General features: G+C 40.9%; 1 protein-coding gene across 1 annotated transcript in view; it reads right to left on the reverse strand.

Moving 5' to 3' along the window:
• Positions 1-16,291, reverse strand: part of LOC146805017 (acetylserotonin O-methyltransferase-like) — a 582,624-nt gene that overhangs the window by 199,480 nt on the left and 366,853 nt on the right. The gene's annotated exons all lie outside the window — the stretch shown is intronic.

The raw sequence follows: 16,291 nt of genomic DNA on the forward strand, positions 1-16,291 counted from the left end.
GAAAAGGAAGGGGGCCCGAAGACCCCCTCCTGAGGCGATTAGGGCCCGGAGGAACCCATCCCCTGGGGCTAGGTCTTTGTTTATTTTTTTTAAAGGGGATGGGGCCCTGCGGCCCCCCTCCCAATGCCTATTTCAGCCTCTGAGACCCCATCCCCTGAGGCCCATCAAAAACACTTTTTTATGGAAAGGGGTTTGCATGGCTCCCCTTCCCTGGGCCACTTTTGGCCCCAGGGACCCCATCCTCAGGGACCTGCCCCACCTTTTTATTTTTTTAAATTTTCTGCTGAGGCCATTTTGGGCCCTGGAGTCCCCATCCCCCTGGGCCCAGCCTTATGTTTTAAAGAAAAAAAATGTAAAAGGGAAGGGGACTGAGTGGCACCCCTCCTGAGCCATTTCTGGCCCTGGGGACCCCATCTCCCGAGGCATGGGCATAATTTTAGAAACCACGGGGAGCCACAATGTCCCTGTGGTGCCTGCCTGCTCCCCGCCTCCTGCCAGAGCTGGCACTACTTTTGGGCAAAGGGAGCTGCTAACATGCAGCTTTCTTTGCCCAAAAGCAATACAGTTTTGCTTTATAGAAGCAAGAGCATCTTTTCTGCTCTCCGTTCCATGAAGAAAATCAGAAGTTTGCTGCAATAGCAAACTGCAATGTCCCGGGTGTGGGCGATCTGGGACATTTCTGGAGCAGGCCCTGGGGGTGGCAGTCCCCAGGGCCATGGAGGGCTCCACGAGGGGGGCTGCGTGGCCCCCTCCATCAAATTTAAAGCCCCGGTGCAAGGCCCCCTTACCCCTTTAATTAATAAATGTCACAGGAGCCCCCACACTTTATTGTATAAATTGAAGGCCCAGGTCGGGGGTGGTCTCAGGGACTTGCAGGCCCACGAGGCCCTCCTCCCTTTATTAATTGAAACCCAGGGGAGGTGGCAGGGAAGCATGGGTGGAAGGAGTCCCCTCATGCTTTTTTTAATAAAAAGCCCCTGGGAGGTGGTGGTCCCCGGGGCTGCAGGGGGCCGTGTGTCCCCCACATATCATTAACATTTCCCCAGGGAGGTGGCAGTCCCCACATATTTTGGCAATACCACCAATGACCTGGCCCACCAGAGGGCTTAATTAAATGAAGCGCAGGAGACTGCATTTCTTTTTAAGAAAAATGACGATTTTTAAAAAATATTTAAAAAATATATGTTTTTGGGGCCCTCTGGTCCCCTGTGGGACCCCCTGAGCAGGCCTAAGGGGTCAGGGTGTTTCTACCCTCCCCGTTTTTGTTTTTTTACAGTTTTTCTTGTGACTCGGATCAACTGAGTCACAAGATGGCTCACAACACTTCCTTATGTGGACTGCTGGCAGCCAATCAGAGTCAAGCTCGAGATCGGGAGGGTTGGCGGATCCACCGCGGTCACCAGATAATAATATTTATAAATATATGATTTTCTCAGGAACTACTGAACGGATTTACAACATTTAACACAAAGAATGCACTCTGGAGCAAGAGCTACCTTTCTGACAAATTTGGTGAAATTCGGTTCAGCAGTTAGGGCTATAGCTGCGACAAAACTTTCCTATGGAAATTAACATGAAAAAAATGTGTTTTGGGGCCCCCTTTTTTTCTGGGCCCCTGCTTGACGAATCACACCAATACTTTCAAGACAGGAGCTGACCTAAGTGGGCCATTAGTTTTGAAACTTTCTCGAAGATTCATCAAACAGCACCAAAGATATTGGCAAAAAAATGCTTTTTGAATAGAAACAAGGTCCTAACTATAACTACCTACAGGAGACCATGTATTATTATAGTAATTAAGAAGTCTAATTGTAAATATTCTTGGAAACTGAAACGGGTAAGCATATTGCAACAAAGATTTAGATGATCAGCTTAACCACAAGGTTAAGAATTATAATAATCTTTTGGACCCTTGTACTTACACTAGGTAATCTTGCCATATTAGGTCTATTTTGTAATTTTGGGTATTATGTCATATGAACTGCATAAGTATACAGTTTGAACACATGTTTATTTTTAAACATTTCGACAATAATGGTATCTAAATATTTTTATACATATATTTTTTAACATAGAACTTTTTATTTTTATATTTGTATAATACATTTTAAAATATTTTAATTAATACTATTTAATCTAAAGTTACCATTTTAAAGTACTATTTAATGTATACTTCACATATATATTAGTATTTGTTTCATACATATTTTAACATTTTTCAATGAATCTAATACATTTTAATGTACATTTTGTATGCTGTTTAATAATGTTTTGAAACATTTATATTCACTTCTTTATAAAGATAATCTTTTTTTATTTTCATTTAGCAGCCATTTTTTTTAATGCTACCTGTTATTTGTACTCTATTAGTGTAATGTTGAGGTGGATTTCATATTTTGCTTTTTAATGAATGGTTAAGATCTTTTTTGAGTTTTTCTTTAGGTTTTTTGGGGTGGGGACGTGGGTAGGTGTAGTTGGTGTGGGTACTAGTGTTATCTTTGTTTGTTAAGGTTTTTTGGATGTAGGGTTTGTTGCGCTGTTATGTTGTATAATGCGGTAGTCCTAGCTCTAGTTTTGAAGTAGTAGTATATTATTGTACATTCAGTTATGTGTTATACTATGTATGTTTGTACTAAAATTAAGTTTCTATTGTACTGTGTGTGTACCCATTGTGAGATTTTGCTTTGTTTTTGTTTTGTGAAAGGTATTGCAATTTTTTTCGCAGGTTTGGATTTGGAGTGCATCTTTTGGAGCTATTTTTTTTTTAAGGAAATTATTTTGATTTAATTTGAACCAGTGTTATATTTTACTTAATTTAGATTTTTCAGCTTTCCTGAAGAGAATTTTACTTTAAATCTTTCTGGGGTTTTTTAGGTGTCCAATGACTGTGGATTACTTCAGTGAAGTTAGCATAGACATTTCTTTTTTTTGGAGTACTTGGTATTTATTTTTGACTCTTTTGTCAATGGCATTGTTTGGAGGTGGAGGTGGATTAAGAATTTCAGCTATGCAACTGTAAGTAATATATTTGTTATTAGTTTATGGACGGGAGATGCATATTTAATATGTATATATATCTTGCTTTTATTGCAATGTTAAAGTTGTATTTGGTATGCGTGTTTATTTTTATTTGGGACTTGCGTTTTTATTTTTAATATTGTATCTTTTTTGTTTTGTATATTAATAATTTTATTAAGTATTAATATAACTTTAAAGCACTTGCACTTTTTGATTAGACGTACTTGGGAAAGTTGCACTTACATGATGTACATATAGTCCCCTCTAGTCTTCACTTCTTCTCAACCCTATCTGGTCTTCATGTTCTCCTCAAACGTTCCAGATATATTAAACTAAGCTTACCATTTTTATTACTTTTTAACCTGTTATTGTGTATCTTTTATGGTTTAAATTAAACCAAAATAAAAATTAAAACACAATATGTATATGTAACTTTGTTTTATCAGTGTTCCTTTATAGTTTATTCATATAGTTTGACTGAATTATAAAAATAATTATTTTTTTAGGTATTTAAAAATGTTTTTGGTATAGTGGTTATAGTTTTGGTTGTAATTTACTTGAGTATATTAGTAGGTAGGTGGTCTACTATAGCGAGTCAGCTATCATTTCTAGGTAGTGTTATTTACAAGGAGTCAGACTTTGAATTTTACCATTTGTTTAGTTACTTTCGTTTTTTTGGTTTACCGATTGTTCTATCCTTAGTTGTTGGCAGCTTTGTTCTTTTTGGAGGGCTTCTGTGAATTTGTGGAGTGTTGGTTGGGTTCTTCTTAGTGTGGCTTGGAAGACATTGAGCCATCCTTCCACTGTGTTGTTAGTTTTGGCTTGTTGAGCCATGGTGCTTTCATAGACATTCCACCAATGTATTTGGAATTGGGGTTGGTATCTGTGTCAGGAGTGGTGCTGTCTGCTAACCCAAGTGTCCATCAGTGGACTTAAGTTATGTTCATTTTCTTGGTAAAATGAAGATTCTGGTCGTGTTTAGCTATGTTTGCTCGAGGTACATTTGCCAGGCTATTAACTTTTTTATTTCAATGGCAAATTGCATGTTTTTTGCATATTCTACACTCAGTGCAGATTTTGAAGATGTCTCCAAATGCTTTGGCTGAAATTATAATAGCAGCCTTGTATGGCTGTGTTTGGGTATTGTTTCTACCATTGCATGTTTAAGGTCTATTATAATTTCATGTGGAGAGTAGTTGTTAGTTTTTTCTTTGATTTGGCTTAAAAGGTTCTAATAAGTTGCACATTTTATGTTAGGCAGAAGTGCATAAAACAGAGGAACATTAGTATCATGATATTCAACATGTATGGTGTATATCTGTGTACATGATAGAGAGCACATTTTAAAAGTGCAATTTATCATCCCTGTTTCACAATGGCTTAGTCTTAAGAGGATATTTGCATTTGCAAGTATGATTATTCTTTAGTTATTATTAATGTGATAATCATGTGGGAGGAGGGAATTCTCATGTTTAGTGGTTAGGCGTTCCGGAATTTGTAGGTCTTAGTACCTTTTAGGAGCAGCAGGGGTTTGACGTATACATATTTCAATATTTGATATTAATCGTTTTAAAGTAGGAATGGCTGATAGCTGACCAGTAAGGTGCTCAGGGTACTTTAAAGAGTTTGAAACACACAAAAGTGTTGCAGGGAATCTGTTCAAATACAGAACTATGCACAGGAATATGGGACCTTAGTGTATAGGGACTGAGTCTTCCTACCACCATAGTACCCAATAGCCCAGGACCATCTAGCTATAATGTCTCGCAAGATCTCCTATACGCTCACAGAGAAACAACTGATTAGACACCCCAGAACATAACACTCCCAGATCTCCCAGGAATCGTGGAAATAAGACGCACCCTTTCCTTCACACTCTTGCACTTGCCCACAATAAGATCTGACAGAGACACCAAATACTTTGAAACATTTATTTTAACTAATGTGCCCTAGCATGCAGTATACGCGCCACAACAAGCAGGAAAATGCATAGTACAAATACAGTCAGAATAGCAGCAAGTCCATATATCATGAAGGGAGATGTCATCATAGAAAGACAATGGAGAAAAGACTATAGTGCCTAATCTCCCTTCCCTTGCTAAGAAGAAACATTATTGTATAATAGAAGATCTCTGGGCTTTGTCAGCAGACCCCATTCCTTAGCCTATAGATGGTAGATCTACATCATAGGTGCTGTCTCTCTCTTCTCCCTGGAAAGATCCTTCTCCAAGTGTGTGCTACCTATTCGTGTAGTCTAATAAATCTCAGGTACATTTGTCCAAACAACAGCTGCATCGGTATGTTTTGCCTGAGGGCTAATGTCTGGTCAGAACAAAATAACAAGGGTCATTTTTGTTTGATCTTGCAAATAATGTTCAATCAAAATCCCAAGAACATGTAGAGAGTGAACACAGTGATGAGTTCTCATGTGAAAGCAGTCATTGAAGTTATTGCAAAAATAAAGACGTGTAGTAACGTGTGCAAAGCAGCAGGCACACTGCAACGTGCTCATGCTAACTTAGTGAAAACGAAAATGTCCCTATGGACCACGTGGCAAAAGGTGATGGAAGGAATGCTTGCAATTAGTCTAACCACTGTCATTCATTCGAGTAACATCCCAACCCATTGTTATTTAGCTCATAATGCTGCTCAGTTTGGACCCAGCCATATGCAAATCAGCCTTGACCCTGCTCTTCATGGGAACAGTCCAGCCTGAACTTACAGGCCAGGTCCTTACCAAACTAGAACACAAGCAATGTAGAACCAGTTTTACGCCAATAAGGGCTTATCAGCCAGGTATAGCATGGTTCCAGTGGTACAGGGAACTAGGGGCCCATGTCCGAGCATACCCTTGACACTAGGGCAGCACAAGAAACCCACAAAGGTTGATGGGAGGAACACTTGTCATTTATTAACTCTCTGGCAATCGCTCAGAGTAGTAACCCAACCCATCATTCCTTTGTCCATAACCATATGTAAATATGTACTGACCCTACCCTTATGATTTTAATCTGAACTGCCACTCCATTTCCTCATCTAACCAGAACACAAACAACTGACAACAAGTTTTACCCTAATAAGGGTTCATCAATCAGGTATTGCTTGGTGCCAATGGCACAGTGAGCAAGGGATTCACATCTGGGCATACCCTTTCCACTTAAGTTAGTACATGAAACACATAAAAGATGATGGGAGTAATGATTGCAGTTTGTCTAACCACTGGCAATCTCTGAGGGTAGAATCCCAACCCATCCTTCTTTTGCTCACCATGCCATCTCATTGTGGACCAAACCATGTGCAAATCAGCCGTGATCTCTGTTACATTTGCAGGGGTTATGTTTCCTCATGTAAATTACAATATTATTTTTGGTAGGGATGGGCGCAACTTGCTGAGTATCACTCTATGGAATTCCGTGGAGTTACATAAAAACTGTGCGAGATTCTGCAGAGTTCCGCAATTGGGCAGAATTAGGCACGCCGTACAGCTCAGCTAAATTTTAGCACCAGGAGATCAGTCCAGGCTGAAAAATCAGGGCGAATGGCACCACTTGGTGCACCAGTGGATGCTGCTTTTCAAGTTGATTTTGCTCCCGCTCAAGTAGACCTTTTACTTGAGTTGCAGCTTTTTGACTGTGAATGGTCACAACCACCCATGACCACCGTCATTGGGGACATCTTGCCAGGTGCCCTCCTAGTATCTGAAAAATGCGCTATGGGGCACCAAATCTCATTCTGAAACTTGCTGTTGGTGAGCTACTTGGGAGAAAAAACTCAAAATATGACTGTAACTCAGTGTTACATGCATAACACGAAGTGGCCAAAATTCTGCCAGCTTGACCAGCAGAGTAGAATTTATCGTCCACCCAAAGTTTTTAGTTTTAGTCCTCCCATAACAAGTATTTGCATATTATTTAGTACATTTACAACTAACATTCTCAGTGCTTGTGCTTTCCTGGTTGTATGTGTATCTAATGTGGAAAGCTACTGTTTGCCTTTCTATGATGTGATGTATGTGGCTCTTTCTACCATTCTATCTGAAAGTAGTATAATTTCAGATTTCATTTTGTTAAAAATGGTTACATTTCATACTTCCATAAGTGCTGTTGAATTAAGTTCCACGTGTTTTCTTTTTCTGTTCGTCGAAATTTGAGTCCGGTGGGCTTTTCTTTTCTGCTGGTGATAAAATGTTTGTTCTAGTTAGATGTTAAAAAGATAGGCTTTTTTTAGTTTTAGGGGTGGTGGGTTTTTGTTTTAAGTTAAAATTATAGGATTTGTTTTATTTTTTCAATTGTGTTTATTATGCAGACTTTGAAAGTGCCTTTGTCCAGGTCGACAACTGTGGAGTTGGATTCTTTGGTGTGCAGCGCTTTTTTTTTTGCTGCAGTGGTCTTTTTAGTATATAAGGAGCAATATACACAATAAAAAGAGAGTTTGGTAATTTATTTATAGATTTGCATTTTTAAATGATCTCAGATTACATTGTAGTTCTTTTAAATTTTTAAACGTATTTGTGATCGTAACTTGTTATTTTGTTCAAGTGATCCTTCTGGCTATTCTTCTTGCAGCCTGGCAAAGTTAAATTTTCTTAATGTTGTTAAATTTGAACTGAGAAAATAATGAGGTTTTATAATAATCTGTTAATTATGTTTATATTTTTATTGGTTAGCTTGATTTATGGTAAATTTCATTTGCTACTTTGGGCCTAATTACAATGTTGGTAGGAAAGTCTCTGACCTCATGAGTTAGAAGTCCGACTGCTGTATTACAACCACGGTGGTTGGAGTTAAAACCGGCTGGGGAATCTGACTGGATTCTGTCTGAATGGCCTCATATTCCCTTAAGGACAGCGTTTTCGCTGTCGGGATTATGATGTCGGTTTTTGACAAGCTTCCTGTGTCAGACTTTTCAACATGGGAAGGCTTTCAGAAAGCGACGTTGGGGGCCTGAGCAGGGCCCCTTTCCCCTGGCACTCTGCATGTGTCCTGGGGGGCACCTATGGTACCCCCCTGAAAATCCCTGCACCATGTGACAGGCACTGTGAGGTACTTACCACACGGTTCAGGGATTTTCACAATCTACCATTTCTCAAAGGAGCTTGTGCTGCAGGTGGTTTTCGCTCGCCACACAAGCTCCCATAGAGAAATGAGAGGTTGCAACTGCACCATGTGCGGTCACATAGTAATCAGGTGTGTAGTGTAGGAGAGTAGGATCTGCTTCACATGGGTACCCCCACTTTTTGCTAGTGTTCCACTGTTTTTTTACCTTAGTCTGGTTGTGGACCTGCTAATCAGGACCACAGCCTAGCTGTTTCCTCTCTAAAATGGTTGGCATGTACATTAGGTACATCTCTGATTGGAATCTGGAGTGCCTTATAAGCCCCTAGTATATGGGAGACTATGTACCTATGTACCTTGCTGCAGCCCCTGGTAGGCCTCTGAGGTACCTATGCCCTAGGTACATAGTATACCATATACTAGGGGCTTATAAGGCACTCCAGAATCCAATTAGATATGTACCTAATGTACATGGAAACCATTTTAGAGAGGAAGCAGCTAGGCTGTGGTCCTGATTAGCAGGGCCACAGCCAGACTAAGGTTGAAAACAGTGAAACACCAGCAAAAAGTGGGGGTACCCATGTGAAGCAGATCCTACTCTCCTACAAAGGTCACCAAATCTGGATTTACAGAGCCTTGATGGTGGCTAATAGTGTATTTATAACACTGCAAATCTAATCAGCCACCTTCTATTGCGGAATGGGCAGATGAAATATTGATTCTTTCAAGATATGACTTTATAATATTTCTGAAGCAAGATAATGAAGCTACATCTACTGTAATGCAAAGATCATTTAAAGATTTCCATGCTTAGTAAGTGAACTGAAGAATTATTTTTCTTTTTTTATCTCTCTTTCTGTCTTTCTCTATCATTTGCCCCACCTGTATTGTTTCTGGCTGCGAACTATTATTGTTCAACACATAAAATATTAAGGTATTTTTGTTGTTTAAATTAGGGGTTGACGGAATGTTCTATTCTGCTTACAGAATTGTCAGAATTTTGAACCATCTGCCTTACTCTTTAATGCAGAGATCCGGGCAAATTCCAACAATTGCTGCTTGGTGAGACTCTAGAATATGTGATGTGGCAAGTGTGAGTGAGATTTGACTTCTCCTGTCTAGATTTTCTAGTGCAGGCTGTCGCTGGCGTTTACCATCAGAGGGCTGCAGTTTAAGTAGATTTTCTGCTGCTCTAGTGAATTTTCTAATCAAGCGGCAGCAAAGTCAACTTGAATGGCTGTGTGCTCTGGTGCAACACACAGTACTATTTGCTCTGATTTTCAGTGCTGCTCACGCTACCAGCACTAACTGCAGCATGAGTAGTGCAAGCTGCATATTTTCCGCCCTTTGGTGGAATTCCGTGGAATCTCGCTGAGTTTTTCTGTACCTCCGCTGAATTCCTTGGAGCGAAATTCATAAAGTTCTGCCCACCTCAGTTAATATTTATGCTACATTCATACTGTAGGAAAGACAGTACTACTATGAAGCAGACATTTATATCTAAAATCAATAAAAATAATTTTAAAAAAAGATATACTGTGGAGTACAGCGATTGGATGCTAGTTTATTTGCCTTAAGGGGATTGCAGTTTTTTGCTCCTAGGTGCATGCAAAAGGGTATGGCCAGACACTACATCATAACCCAGAAAAGTTTGCTCCTTTTCATCATGGTACATGCAGTGCACAATTTGAGCTCCTCTCAGCCTTGACTGAAGTGTCAACACTACAGTCAACACTAAGGGGAGTGCCCTTAGTGTTAAATGTGGTCTTGACACTACAGTCAACACTGAAGGGAGAGCAAATTGTACCATGACACATGATGTAGTGTCTGTCCATACCCTTTTCCCTGCCCAGACTATTTTTCATGACCTCCTCTACCATTTATTACACATTCCTAATGTTCCTTTTTGTAAAAATTGTGTTCCAGACCATTGATTACACTTTATCCTGCCCGAGCCGGAGATTACGACTCAATCCAGAAAGTAAGGCGCATGCCAGAGAGTACGGTCCAGGGGTGGAGATTCCGGTCCGACTGTGGACGTAAAGTTAGGAGTCATAAGTGATTTCTGTGAAAACCAAAAATCGTAAGTGCCTTCGGTGAATACCAGAAGCAGTAAGTTTAGGATTTTGCCTCAGATTAGTTCTGTGAATCGGCCCCATAGAATTCATCTGTGCTCGTTATCCGGGCATAGCATCTGGAGCTTAGCAGGTACACGTTGAATGGATTCCCCAACATGCTCTACCTTTTTTCTTTTTTAATGTGAATTGTATTGTAGGTGTTCTTTTTGTGGGTGGTTTGTTGAAGATGTTCTGGGCTGATTTACAGTTTGTAAGCAGCCATTTGAATGCCTGTTTAAACGATCCAGGTGTAAGTGCATTTTGTGCCTTTTTATTTCTCTGTACTGCTGTCATCACTTTCTGAGTTTTTTTTTTTTCTGCAAATGTTTAGTGATCAAAGGGCTTTATTTGGCTAAGTTTTGGTGAAGAAAGTTTATTTGCAAAATAAGATTCATTTGAAAAATGCATTGATCCCTTTCTTTGCCAAACACCAACTATCGAAAAAATATGAAAATCTTCACATGTCGATATATGAGTGTAGATTTTTGAATGTGTGTAATTCACTTAGGTTTTCAAGAGTGCTTTTGGAATGCTCACAGATATCTAGGGGCACTCTTGAAAGCCATTGTGAATTCCCAGTCGCATTATCTGCCCAGTAATCTACCCAGTAGTCAGGTGAAAATACAAAAAAAGGTTCTATGTCCCAAGTGATCACACATTAGACAACTTATAGAAAATAAGTGCGCCTGTAAGAAGTGTGAGAAAGTTTCCAGGGCATCCTTGCTCTGAAATGTCCACTCTCAATCCCTGGATGAAGATTTATTACGACATCATATAACATCAAAATAGCGTTATAGTGTGAGCACATTTTTGACAAGTGTAAATACATCTTTTGTTGATACCAATAGGGGGTTTACACCCTTTAACAAGCTATTTGTTGAGTAGGAAGGGAGTCGTGCTCTCTGGGTTGGTAGGGGGGTGGCCGGAGGTAGAGGTAGCTTGTTGTGTTATTGTAATCTTACATAATTGAGCTGATGTGATGCGTAAGATGAATTCTCCCAAGTTGTACTTGCTTACATTGTCACCCGTCATTCTTAACAGTCTTTGCGGACTTTGTGATGCAGGCGTGAGTATGTATGATATTCAATTTTCAATTAACAAAGTTAATCCTAAAAAAGCTATTTGGATGTGTAAACTGACTTTGTGGAAAGGGGGCAGAGAGTTTAATGTCTGTGTCCAGGATGAACACACCATTTTCAGAACTGTTTTCCCTTTAACCTTTTCTCTGGTAGGCTCATCACATTTTGTTCTTCTTGTATCTTCTGCTTGTCCTCTCTTCCAAGTCACACAATTTTTTTATGTAAGATATTTACTTTGTGTAAAAAAAAACTTTTTACAATGTAAGGACTTTTCCACAACCTTTTTAATAATATCTCATCACTGAAAGCGTCACGAGGTTCAGAAATTAGAGTTTAAAGGTGGCACAGAATTTGATGCTCTCATCCCAGCAAGAACTTTATGACAGCAGGCAAACTAGATTTGTATTTAAGAATGACTGAAAAGTACAATCCCTATCATATCATTGCTGTTGTAATGTCAACCTATTCAAAAGCATTATCATTTAAAGAATCTGGGGGCATATTATCAAGCCAGGCGATAAAATTATCGCCGCTTTAGCGGCAGAAGACTGCCGCTAAAACGGCGATAATGGGCTTGATAATATGCTCTATGGAATTCCAATTGAAGCCCATGTTAGATGTCCTTCACATTTAACATGGTCTTCAATTGGAATTCCATAGAGCATATTATCAAGCCCATTATCGCCGTTTTAGCGGCAGTTTTCCGCCGCTAAAGCGGCGATAATTTTATCGCCTGGCTTGATAATATGCCCCATTATTCTCTATGGACATTACTTGATTTCTCTCCGTCCACCATGGACATCTCTTGAACCGGGATGTTCTTGCTGCTCTTTCAGGGGCTTATTAACAAGCTCCTTGTGCCGCCGGTGCGTCACTTTTAATAGAGGAAAAAGTGACGTACTGCCGGCTGAAGGGGCTTGTAATTAATCCCCTCAGATTCATACTGGATAACTGAGGGGCATATTTACAAGGGCATTGCCCCACTGGAATGTCCCTTTTCTGGGTTATGATGTAGTGTCTGGCCATACCCTTTTGCATGCACCTAGGAGCAAACAACTGCAATCCCCTTTAAGGCAAATTAACTAAAATTAACAGGAGCAGCACTCCCAGCAAGGTCAGTGAAGTAATTTGTATAGCTCAAGCTGTCACCCGAAGGGTATCCTGGCGCTTCAGACAATTATACCAACAACACACAAAGCAGTCACAAGGAGTTAAACAAACCTAGGAAAGAGAAATGTTTTTAGTTCCTTCCTAAAAGAGGAAAAGTCCCCGGAGCTTCTCAGCGACAGGGGAAGAGTGTTCCAATGTTTAGCTGCCACAAATCTAAAAGCCCGCCCGCCCATCTGAGCCTTCATTACCTTTGGAATTACCACAAGATGTGCTGACAGAGACCGAAGGGAGCGAGTGGGCACATACCACTGGAACAATTCCTGCAGCGGAACAGGTCCTTGCCCATGAAGTGCTTTAAACACTAAACAAAGTGCTTTAAAAATAACTTGTTGCGGGACAGGTAGCCAATGAAGATCAGCTAGCGCCGTGGAAGAAGAATCGGATCGGCGCCGGGACAGAGCCAACTTGGCCGCCATATTCTGCACACGTTGCAGCTTAGCCACCAGATTAATTGGAGCTCCCAGCAGTAGTGCGTTGCAGTAATCCAGCCTGCTCAGTATGGTGCCACGAACCACTTCTGGCCGAACCTGGGCCGGCAGCAGCGGAAGAATCTTCCACAGCATACGGAGCAGCATCATGCAGGTGGCCACAGTTTTATTTACAAAGAGGTCCAGTTGAAGATTAGGCCCAAGCACTACGCCCAGGTTCCTGGTGGAGGCTGCTGCCATGGGAGCATCCTGCAAAGAGGTAGGCCAAAAATCAGGAGGCAGTGGCCGAGGGACACGATCCAGTGAGCAGTGTAATACCTCTGTTTTTGAGCCATTGAACTGCAGAGAGTTCTGCCTCAACCAGTCTGCAGTTAACGCCATACACTGGTGGAAAGTCTCCAGAGGCACCGCATCCTTGCCCTCGATGGAAAAGATGAGCTGCGTATCGTCGGCATAATTAATAACCGAGATGCCGAATGATTTAATCAAACTCACCAGAGGGCGGAGATAGAGATTGAACAGAATAGGGCTAATGGCAGACCCTTGCGGGACGCCCTGCTCAACCGCTTTAATCTCCGACTGGAATGGTGGCAAGGCCACAACTTGGCGCCTATCACCCAGGTAGGAGATCAGCCAATCACGAGCCAAACCCTTCACCCCTACATCCTCAAGTCTTCTGACCAGGATGTCATGGTTGACCGTGTCGAAGGCGGCCGACATGTCGAGCAGCACTAAAAAGGCTGCTCGCCCAGTGTCGGCTCGCGAACGAAGATCGTCCAAAACGGTCACCAGGGCAGACTCCGTGCCGTGTACTGGTCTGAAGCCGAATTGAGACGCGTCCAGACAGAAATTGGTCTCCATAAAACTGGACAGATGTTTAGTAACCAGTTTCTCCAGAATCTTAATGGGGAAAGGAAGCAACGATATAGGTCTGTAGTTTGCTGGACAGGTGGGGTCCAGAGTTTCCTTCTTCAATAAAGGTGAGACCACTGCTAATTTCCAACACTCCGGAACACGTGCCAAAGAGAGAGACTGGCAGCAGATAGCATACAGCGGAGGAAAAAGTTCCGCCTGGAATACTTTCCAGTATTTGTGTGGCAATGGGTCCAAAGGGGAACCCGAGGATAAACTATTAGCCAACAGACAGAACTCCTCAAAAGACGGAAGGGGAAAACTATCCAGCTGTGCCTGTCTACCAACTACCCTTTTTGTCTCCATAGCGGCCATTAATACGGGACCCTGTGCAAGCTGAATAACAGATGTAGTTGTTGGAGCAAGCTTGCTTAAGATCAAAGCGATCTTATCTTCAAAAGCCTGCGCCAAAGAGGTACACAGAGCTTGGGAGGCAGGGATATCGTTGGCAGCAGAGGCAGGTCGAGAGAGGTCCCCAACGATCTTAAACAAGGCCTGCGTTTTATTTGATGCATTTAAGAGTGATTCCTCCAGGAATCGCGCTTTGGCCCCCTTAATCTGCGTTTTATAGGTCAATAAGGCCTGTTTAAAAAGGGCTTTCTCAGAATCTAGATAGTGTTTTCTCCAAGCTCGCTCCGCACGTCTACAACAAAGCTTCAAATGCAATAGCTCAGCAGTGAACCAAGGCATAGCGATCTTGGATCTATCCCTGATTTTACGCAGAGGGGCCATCACCTCTAATGAGTTAACGATTTTCCGGCTGAGTAACTCATAGCTTACATCCACACTGTCTCCTAAGGGGATTTCCCCGCCCAGCAAGGATGGCAGATCCAGAAATTCTAGATGTGTTGATGGTGGACTGGATTTGGTGTTTCTGTACGTTACTAAGATGTGATTTTAACTGTATTTATGATGTGTTTTATGGCTTACTTTTTGTAGTTTTTTTCTGCTTTTAATGTATCTTTGTACAGTTGTGTTTAATTCCGAATAAAGAAAGATTATTATTATTACAACGTTGTGTAAATCTAACGCCACTGATAGCAGGCTTTAGATTTGCTCAACGAGAAGAAATACTTTTATTTGTTCTTTTTATGTGTGATACATTCTGCAGCACACTTAGAAAGAAAAAACGCCTTTTAAGATTGTTTATGTGCAGGAAGGTGTCATGCACGTAAACAATCATCCCTGCAGCGCAGGCACCCTAGCACCATGGCGCCAGGGTGTCTGTGTTGGCACTAGGCAGCTTTTTGTTTAGTGCAGGGGAAAACATGGGGGGGAGCCTTATTCTTGTAAATACAGCGCATCCCACCATTTTTTAAATTATGGAGCGTGGCACTGCTAATTTGTGTGCTACATAGCACCATGCCATTTCCTTGTAAACATAGCTCTGAGTTTTAAATATCTTGCTGGAAAAATATTAGAGCAAAAAAAATCAAGGTGAAATATGGACTGGGTAAATATCTATAAATAAGCACATGCTTACTATATTTAACTCCACAGATGTGTACCTTGATGAAAATATACGTATATGCGGAGTTGATAAAAGTAATCTATATAAATATATACTTCCCAATATATAATTAACTCCACGATATTTTGGATGTCAATATTTTAGTTTCAGCATTGTTTTAGAACGCTAATTATTTGATTAATATGCTGGCATAAAACCACTCGTTGCTACTGCATTTCGTCTTTATTGCTAAATTTAAAACTATTGGCTCATTAAATTCTGTGAGGCACTTTATTGAAGCGATATATAAATTCAACACAAATAAATAAAATTAAATGTATTTACACGTCAAGCACAGACTGTCAGAGTAGTTTCAGGCATGGGTTATATTGCCACATTTAGGCATAATCACAAATTCCAATAGTATTTATTCTAACTTTGAAATATTGATTCTTAGCTAGTCAAGTCACAGTTATTAGGGGCAGAATCGGCACCTAATGCTTTGCCAATAATTATGAGTTGCAATGTCCTGGGCATGCCACTTTACCGTTTTCACACTTGGGGGCATATTATCAAGCCAGGCGATAAAATTATCGCCGCTTTAGCAGCAGAAAACTGCCGCTAAAACGGCGATAATGGGCTTGATAATATGCTCTATGGAATTCCAATTGAAACCCATGTTAGATGTGAAGGACGTCTAACCTGAGCTTCAATTGGAATTCCATAGAGCATATTATTAAGCCAATTATCACCGTATTAGCGGCAGTTTTCTGCCGCTAAAGCGGCGATCATTTTATCGCCTGGCTTGTTAATATGCCCCTATGTGGGTCCGATTTTCCTGCTGTAAAACCACATGGAGTTCCATATTGCATGCTGTTATCACATACTCACTAATAATCAGACTGAGCAAAATTAACGCACGCAAACATGCGATAGTTTCATTCTCTCTGACGTGTAATCTGGTCCTCCTCTCTGTTGGCCTGTATCCACTTTCGGTTATTAACCTACTGCAGTTTCAGCGTTTTTGAGGCAAGATAAATATTTTTTGTATAAAAATTCAGGG

This window comes from Triturus cristatus, chromosome 8 (genome assembly GCF_964204655.1).
Source record: "Triturus cristatus chromosome 8, aTriCri1.1, whole genome shotgun sequence".
In the NCBI taxonomy this organism is placed as follows: Eukaryota; Metazoa; Chordata; class Amphibia; order Caudata; family Salamandridae; genus Triturus; species Triturus cristatus.